The sequence below is a fragment of the Giraffa tippelskirchi genome, chromosome 12 (assembly GCF_054371585.1).
Source record: "Giraffa tippelskirchi isolate mGirTip1 chromosome 12, T2T-mGirTip1v1.2.pri, whole genome shotgun sequence".
NCBI lineage: Eukaryota > Metazoa > Chordata > Mammalia > Artiodactyla > Giraffidae > Giraffa > Giraffa tippelskirchi.
This window is the reverse complement of record NC_137286.1, coordinates 86,094,054-86,099,325: the sequence shown is the minus strand read 5'-3', so window position 1 is coordinate 86,099,325 and position 5,272 is coordinate 86,094,054. Positions and strand designations below refer to the sequence as shown.

At 47.5% G+C, this 5,272-nt stretch overlaps 1 long non-coding RNA gene across 1 annotated transcript; it reads right to left on the bottom strand.

The window, feature by feature from the left end:
* Positions 1-342: 342 nt before the first annotated feature.
* Positions 343-4,875, bottom strand: LOC145530311 (uncharacterized). Its single transcript, XR_014071651.1, has 2 exons — positions 4,277-4,875; positions 343-3,778 (listed from the first exon to the last, which is right to left on the bottom strand). It is a non-coding gene; the product is annotated as an uncharacterized LOC145530311 (long non-coding RNA).
* Positions 4,876-5,272: the final 397 nt, after the last annotated feature.

Below are 5,272 nucleotides of genomic sequence, written 5' to 3'. Positions count from 1 at the left end.
AAAGAAAGAAGGAAAGCGAAATTGCTGATGAGACTAATTCTGCACCCAGTTCCAACGAGTGGTATTTTTCTTCCCCCCACGCCAAGCGGTTCTCAGACACCATCTGGGTATTGTACAATTCAACTCAGTCCCGGCACTATCGACCAGGAGATAGCATCAGATTCCACAGCTGAAGGACTCAGTCTTACAAAACTGCTCCCTCCTCCCCCACTTCAGTTGCCAGTCACAAGGCTGGGCTGTCACCAGTGCTTCTGATCAGCTAGCTATATATTGAAGGTTCCAATGGCCCCCTTCTTAGGTTCGATCGAAGTTCTAGAGCAACTCACAGAACTCAGAAAAATGTTTACTTATACATCACTTGTTTATTATAAAAGGATATAATTCAGGAATAACCATATGGAAGAGATGTTTGAGACGAGGTATGTGGAAGCTTTCACACTCTCTCTGAACACCCTACTCTCTCCAAATCTCCACCTGTTCACCAGCCTCAGAGCTCTTTGAGCCTCATCCTTTTGAGTTGTTATGGAGGCTTCATTACATAGGCATAATTGATAAAAACACTCATCACTGGGGATTGAATTTAATTGTCAGCCCCTCTTTCCTCTCCGGAGCTCTGGGGGTGGGGCTGAAAATTCCAACTCATTAATCACGTGGTTGGTTCCCCTGGCAACCAGCTTCCCATCCTTAGGTGACCCTGGGGCTTTCCAAAAGTCACCTCATTAACACGACAAAAGACAACTCCAATGGCTCTCTTTCCTTAGGAAATTCTCAGGGGTTTTTAGCAACTCTGGGCCAGAAATGGGACACAATAATATATTTCATATTACGAATCACAGTATCACAGAGACTCAGAGAGGTGAACTGACTGAACTAAAGCCACACAGCCAGTACAGAGAGCAAGCACTAGAGCTCAGATCTCTGCAGGTGCCTGGTCCCGTACACTTGTCTCTGTCTCTCATCGCCCAGCATTTTGGCTTCTTTCTAAGGGCTGTCATTTATGAGCCAGAAAAGTGATTTGAAGGAAGCGGGAGGACATGGTGGTAAGAAGCACAACTCTGCGGGTGGGTGTGACCCAAGTGTAAATTCTGCTTCAGTTATAAGTAAAGTGACTGCACCTTTAAGCGGCAGGTTCAAGGCAGAAACAAGGAAGAATGGCAGGGTCATGCTGGCCAACACGTCTGCTCAGGATAGGAAAACTGATCCTGGTAGACTCATCCAGGAGTCTTCGTTAAGCTGTGACCTCCATGGTGAGAGTGGCAAGGCGATGTACAGTGAGACAGGCTCCCTGGGGTCTGTCTGCAGTGTCTGCCTCGGGCCCCGCCTGGATTTCCAGAGGGAGGGGCACAGAACATAGTCACTGGCTCAGCTTCCCGTTTAACCCAGGGAAGTGGGTTTCTTACTCCTTGTTTTTAAGAACTAGCTAGAACTGATTCAGGGCTTCTCTGGTGGCTCAGTGGTAAAGAATCCACCTGCCAAGGCAGGAGACACAGGTTTGATCCCTGGATCAGGAAGGTCCCCTGGAGAAGGAAATGGCAACCCATTCCAGTGCTCTTGCCTGGGAAATCCCATGGACTGAGGAGCCTGGAGGGCTACAGTCCACGGGGTTGCAAAGAGCCGTTGCGGCAGGACCATGTTCCCACCTGTGGTTGCTGCCCCTCTGTCCCCTTGGTTGACCCAGATGTAGATCTCACAGACTTTCTTTTCTTTCCATCAACCTTTCTGGGCACCAGGTGTGTGCATTGTACTCTGAAGTGAGCTTACAGTTCACTGACATCAAAGCCAAGGAAAATTCCATGGAAGAAAGCAAACTTGTTGCACCATTGTTTCTACAGCAGTTTAGTCGGAATGCCTTCTTTTGATTGCGTTTTCCCCTTGGGGCAGGGGCAGGCTGAGTCTGTTTTCTAAAGACCTGTCCATGCATTGTTTGCAAGAGGCTGGCTTCCCAGAGCAGGGTGGGGGTTTAATAAATGACTTAAAAAAAAAAAAGCAGGGAGGACAATCAAGAACCAGGAACCAATCCCTCAAATATCAGGAGAACTTTTGTGAAAGTTTGAAGAACTGGAAGCAGAACAACCTCTTTCAGTTAATTAGTGTTTAAAAAGGCATTTTCTTCTCAGACCTTTCACTTTCTCATGTGAAAAATGTTCTTACTGTTATCTCGGCGGAAGGAATGAGTTTTGATGTGAAATGTGTCACTCCCTGTGGTGTCGGTGGCACTTTGATGATAAAAATATACTTGAGGACTTCCCTGACAGTCCAATGGTTAGGATTCCACGGTTCCAATACAGGAGGTGTGGGTTCAATCCCTGGTCTGGGAGCTGAGATTCCAAGTGCTGTGTGCCATGAACAAACACACACATATAGATATATACATATATGCGTGCGTGGTTGCTAAATCACTTCAGTCCTCTCCATCACTTTTCAACTCTATGGGCTATAGCTCGCCAGGCTCCTCTGCCCAAGGGATTCTCCAGGCAAGAAGACTGCAGTGGGTTGCCACGCCGTCCTCCAGAGGATCTTCCTGATTCAGGGATCAAACCCAGGTCTCTTAAGTCTCTAGCGCCACCTGGGAAGCCCATATACATATGTATGTATATACACATGTATGTATGTATGTGTGTGTGTATATATATATAGGCTTCCCTGGTGGCTCAGCAGTATAGAATCTGCCCGCCAATGCAGGAGACACAGATTTGATCCCTGGATTGGGAAGATCCCCTAGAGAAGGGAATGGTACCCACTCCAGTATTCTTGCCTGGGAAATTCCATGGATGAAGATGTCTGGAGGGCTACAATCCATGGGACAGTAATAGAGTCGGATATAACTTTGTGACTAAACAACAACTATATATAATGTGATGTATGTATTAAAAATACTTGTACATGTAGTTCAAAATATTTTCCTGTAACTTACGTTATCTCTTTCCTCCATCTCCCTACTTACCAGGATTCTTTGCAGACTACGTGTGCTGCATTTCTGAGGTTCCCTTGGAGAAAGAAACTGCAGGACCTGGGGCCATAAATAAGGGCACTGAATGTTCTCTCCTTTTCTGCTGGGGGGTCTGGGCCTGAAACCTGCTGTGTATTTACTGTGGCTCAGTTTCCTTGTGTGAAGAGCAGAATTGTTATTTCAGTGCCATGGATTCATCCATACCCGGAAGACTCACTGAAGGGCAGTTTTCAGCCAGCTTGTGTCGGAAACACTGCCGGGCTACCAAGTCTTCAGGAAGCCAGGCTGTGATTTTGGAAGGTGCAGAGATCAGGTTGGTCACTGAGGGAACCTCACTCCTGACAGAATGTAGAAAATGCAATGCCTTTCTAGGAGAAGAATGGAGAGAAGCCACCCATGGCAGGTCGCTCTCATTAATGGTTCAGGCGATGTAATAGCGCCACCAGCTCATCACTTAAGGCTCTGATAGTGCTTAAGGCTCAGCTGCTATTGTTTGGGTCTTGTCTTTTGGTTCAGGAGAGAAGGATGGCGGGGACCAGGGCTGGGAGAAAGTCAAGTACTTCACCTCTGCTCAAGTTTCCTCTCTCTGAGCTGTAATACAAGATCCCTTCTCAGAGGAATCAGAAGTGGAAGCAATGGTTCACATTTGATAGCGCATCAACCTTTCAGGAGGGAGCAGAGCGTGACACGGAAAAATCATGCAGGGCCACGAGGAGCGTGGGAAAACTCCACTCCAGGTCTTCATCACTATGTGTGAAAAGTCGAATTGGTTTATACAAAATGGCTTCACAGGATCTTCTAGAAGAGTAAGTTAAACAGCTGCTTCATCTGAATAATGAAAAATGAAAGTGAAAGCCGCTCAGTCGTGTCTGACTCTTTGTGACCCCTTGGACTACACAGTCCATAGAATTCTCTAGGCCAGAATACTGGAGTGGGTAGCCTTTTCCTCCTCCAGGGGATCTTCCCAATCCAGGGATCGAACCCAGGTCTCCCACATTGCAGGCAGATTCTCTACCAGCTGAGCCACCAGGGCAGTCCAAGAATACTGGAGTGGGTAGCCTATCCCTTCTCCAGGGGATCTTCCTGACCTAGGAATTGAACCAGGGTCTCCTGCATTGCAAGCGGATTCTTTACCAACTGAGCTATCAGGGAAGCCCTCATCTAAACAATGCCCATAGATATTTTTGTCAGTGGGTAATGAGAAACAGATTTGCCTGAAGTTCTTTTAAAAGGAACCACAGTCACCACACCCCAATTTCATTTTATAAGCGAAGAAACTGAACTCAAGGTTTACATAGCAGAACAGGAGCAGAGAGAACCATTTACCTGGAGTCAAGTCTTGACCATTGTCCCCTGACTGTCTTCTTGCCTCTGGGGCTGCAGGTGAGGGGGATGTTGAGAGTGGGTGAAACGCCAGGTGGACCATCTCACTGATGGGTTACTGAGTTAGCTGAGGCCAGACCATTACAGCACAGGATAGATCAACCACCGTCCTCCGTCTTTCCAGAAGAATTCCTCCCCGTTGTGTTCCAACCACAGAGAACGAGTGACCTTTCTCCAAACATGGTGTTTGCTTGGCTGTTTTTTGTACCTTTGCATACTCACTCCATCTAGAACCCCTTCCTTGTTTTCTCTTCTGGGTAAGTCCCTCTTCATTCTTCAAGCCCCTTCTTTGTGGTCACCTCTTTTCAGATGCCCCAGCCACGTTACCCGTGCAGCTCCAATCACCCTGAATGCTGTCCACACCTGAACAGACACCTCCCTCTCTCCCTGTCCTGTGTGCACTTTCATTTCTGCAGATGATACCTTGACAATGCTTGGCATTTAAGATATGGTTTTTAATTGATTAATTATTAGATCAGTCTCGCTGTTCTCCAAGCTGGAAACGTACCAGCGGCATAGCAAGTCCCACAGAACCCTGTATTAACTCACTCTGGTTACAACGGAACTCTTGAGGGAGTTGCTGGGAGCCCACAGAGACAAGCCCCACCACCAAGTATGTGCGGAAGGTGTGCAGAGCGCCAGCCTTTTACATTCAGATTCTACTCATCACTATCAATGGAGGAGGCAATGGCAACCCACTCCAGTACTCTTGCCTGGAAAATCCCACAGACGGAGGAGCCTGGTAGGCTGCAGTTCATGGGGTGGCTAGGAGTCGGACACAACTGAGCGACTTCACTTTCACTATGAACTGAGCATTGTTTTCACCTCCAGGCTTAGAGTAAGACTCCTCAGTGGATCAGGCCTAAGGACTGGACTGGGGCTCAGGTCATCTGCTTGGAAACCAGGACATCTGCAGTGTCTGCAATCAGAGGTGTCAGT